We start from the raw sequence: 3578 nt of genomic DNA, 5'->3' as shown, positions 1-3578 counted from the left end.
ACCGGTCCCGGCGCGCCGGGCTCTCCCGGTTGCGTCAGGCTCGGGCTGCCCGGAGCCGCCCCCTCCTTCGGCCGCTAGCCGCCCGGAGGACGGCAGGGCGGGGCCCGAGCTGGGCCGGGGGCGGAGGGAGCTTCCAGCCCGAACCCAAGTCGGGCGGCGCTGTGCGGGAGCGGCGCTTTCCCCGCGACCCGTTCCCGGCACCTGTTCCTCCGGCCGCCCGGAGCTCGCCAAGCGTGGGTGCCCGGGGGACCTTCCTCCAGGTCCAGGGGGCAGCGGGAGCGGGCTGTCCAGCGCCAGGCAGTTGTGGGGGACAGGGCGGGGGTGACAGGGAGGGCGGAACTGAGGGGCTGAGCGAGCCCGGGAGAAGCCCCCCCCCCCCCCCCCCGCACACACACGCACACACGCGCACGCCCCAAGCGATCCTGCGACACTCGGGCTGATGTGGCCAGAGGCCTGGTCAGTCCCGTGACGGGGCGGATGGCTGCCCCTCTGCGGCCTGTTTCCCGAGACCTGAAAGCTGCTGCTGTGCCTGCCAGGCCTGAGGTGGGCTTGAGCTCTGAGGGCCTCCAGAAAAGGAGTGGTGGGGGCAGGGGGCTCCCCAAGCCCAGCAAGTGAGGGGCTGCCCGCCTGATGTACCAGGCAGACAGGGCGCTGGCTTTCCCCCGGTCCCACCCCACCTTGGACATCCCTGCTTCCTGGAGCCTTGCTGGCTCTTGAAGGAGAGGGGGGTGGGCTGCACCCAGGCAGCAACAAGGCTTGGCACTGACTGGGTGGCGTCTGGCCGCCTTGCATGATGACGGCTGAAGGGCAGCCTCCTGGCTCCCTCCCTTCAGTCCACCTGTTCTGATGTCACTTTCTCAGCGATTTCACCGTCTCCCTTCTGCACCCCGGACGAGAGACCCCCACTCCGCCCCTTGCCCCTTCCTCCGCGGCCCCTGCCAGCACCTGTCAGCACCTGCCCCACAGGAGCAGGGGTCTCCCCCTGCTTTTCACTGTCATGGCACAGCTGAGTGAGTGGCACTTGCCAGCCTCTGAGAAGACCATCCTTGGGCCCCTGGAGTGCTCACACTCACCTCTTTCAGCATTCTTGAACTTGATGGTTCGGCGCCGAGGCAGGCGAGGGCTGGCAGCCACCTCAGCCAGGAGCCCAGAGCTGCAGAAGCCCAGGCTGCTGCCCCGACTCTTGAGCACCAGCTTCAGCTCCTGGTTCTCCTGGATGAGCTGCACGAGCCGCCGAAGCTCTTCATTCTCCTGTGCCAGCCGCTGGATCTCCTGCCTCAGGCCCTCGTAGCTGCTGAGGAGGGACATGCCCAGCAGCGGTGGGTGGCAGCTGCCAGCAGCTGGCAACGCGCTGGCCAGGGACATGGGACCCCGCCATTGTGAGATCAGCAGCTGCTCCTAACCCCGGGCCTCAGCAACATTCCGGGGCTTCAGAGCCAAGGCCCCGCAGTTCTGATCACCAGGAGCAGGGTGCACCTGACCTCTGACCTTTGGCCCCCTGAGGGCCAAAGGATAAGAAAGGCCAGACCTCCCCCAGGCCAGGAATCCCTCTAGGAGGCTCCTCCTAGAGGACAGAGGTGTCTTCACCCCAGCCTAGCACAGCGGTGTAGCAGGGAGAGAGGGTCCAAGATTCAGGCTTCCCTGCCCAAACATCTGGCCACCCACTGCAGCATCCCCGCCAGCCCATGCCAGGTTGTGGGACTGGGTGACTCTGCACAGTTCCAGAGGTGGTCATGGCCAGCACAGCATCTTAAGGGGTCTCAAGCTGAGAAGACGAGGCCTGCCCTCCCCACCCGCCGTGGGTCAGGGCCATCATGTCCCTAGGCCATACCCAGGGAAGGACAGCGCCTCCAGGCCTGGTTGGTGATCTCAGTGGGAAGAAATTACGAGAAAGCTCAAGTCCATTACCACAAATGTGAAAGCTTAAAACAACACACACTCATTCTCTTCCAGTTCTAAAGGCCAGAAGTCCAAATTGAGTCTTCTGGGCTAAAGTCTAGGTGTTAGCCAGGTCATTCCTTCTGGAGGTTCCTTGCCATGTCCAGCGTCCAGCATTCCTTGGCTTGTGGCTGTATCACTCTGATCTCTGCCTCCAAAGTCAGCCTCCTCTCCTCTCTCTCTCTTTTTTGTTTTTTGGGCCTCGCCCATAGTATGTGGAAGTTCCTGGGCCAGGGGTGAACCCAAACCACAGCAGTGGTCCAAGCCGCTTCCGCCACAAGGTGGGAACCGTAACCCACTGTGCCATCGGGGAACTCCTTCCCTCTTCTTCTCTTCTTCTTTCTCGTCTTTCCGTCTCTTCTAGGGCTGCACCTGCGGCATGTGGAGGTTCCCAGGCTAGGAGTCTAATCAGAGCTGTAGCCACCGGCTTACGCCAGAGCCACAGCAATGCCAGATCCAAGCCGCATCTGTGACATACACCACAGCTCACGGCAACGCTGGATCGTTGACCCACTGAGCGAGGCCAAAGATCGAACCCGCGACCTCATGGTTCCTCGTCGGATTTGTTAACCACTGCGCCGTGACGGGAGCTCCTCTGCTTCGTTTCTGTAACCAAAGACCCGCCCTTCAGGGTCACTCAGGGTTATACCTGGGTCCTCCAGGGCACTTTCTCTTTCTCAAAATCCTCATCTTCGTTATGCCTGCAAAGTGTGTTTTTTGCCATGTGTGGTAATGTTCACAGCCTTCGGGAACTGGCACCGGCTATCTCTAGGGGGTACTCCTCAGCCCGTTACACTGGCTGGACATGGGGCGGTGACCCCAACTGCACGGGATTCATCAGCAGAGGACAGCACCTCACTGGCTTGGGGCGGCTGAGCCCTAAGCTGTGCTGACTCGGATGTGACTTCTGGAAAGCCAGGCTTAAATGTGAGAACCCGCGTGGGGGGAGGTGCTGAGTGGTGACATGAGAAGCTGCTGCGGAGGGGCAAACGTCACAGACCTGGTCCTGACGAGCCATTGGACGGATGAATTAACAAAACAGCAAGAACAACAAGCCCAAGGAGGGACTGGCTGACCATAATCCGGAGTGGCTAGACTAGACCACCGAAAATGTCCGCTCTTAAGCAAAACGTCATGAGACATTAAACGAAACGACAGCATGACCGTCGCACAGGCGGGGCAGGCGGGAGTAGCTGCCTTTGGAAGGGCCCAGGTTTGGACTTCGTAGACAGAGATGTCCAAGCTTTGCTTATACCAAGGCCCATGAGAAGCTGCAGTGGTAGGTGGTGGCTCGGCAAGGGTCCCACTGCCACCGCAAACCCCCACCTGCAGCAGCAGACACCGCCCTCGGGCCCCTTCCACCAAACTGCTCCCCCCGCCCCGTTATGGGCACGACTTTTGCCCTCCCTGCGCACGCACGGCCCCTCTGCCAGCACTGCCATCCTGGGCTTACCGAAGGCCTTGCCTCCCGCTGGACACGGCTGTGCTCTGAGGACGGGTGGCTGTGCGCTCACGACCCTGGCCCTCACAGGTCTTCCCAAATTCCCTGCCGGCCTCCTGGAATGCTGAAAGTCTGCCGAAGGCCCTGCCGTGTTGCCAAATGGCTGCGGGCCCCTCTCGGGGAGGGACACTGCTGAGAC

Source organism: Sus scrofa, chromosome 4, assembly GCF_000003025.6.
Source record: "Sus scrofa isolate TJ Tabasco breed Duroc chromosome 4, Sscrofa11.1, whole genome shotgun sequence".
Lineage (NCBI taxonomy): Eukaryota > Metazoa > Chordata > Mammalia > Artiodactyla > Suidae > Sus > Sus scrofa.
The sequence above is the reverse complement of the archived record's forward strand: the minus strand, read 5'-3'. Positions refer to the sequence as shown.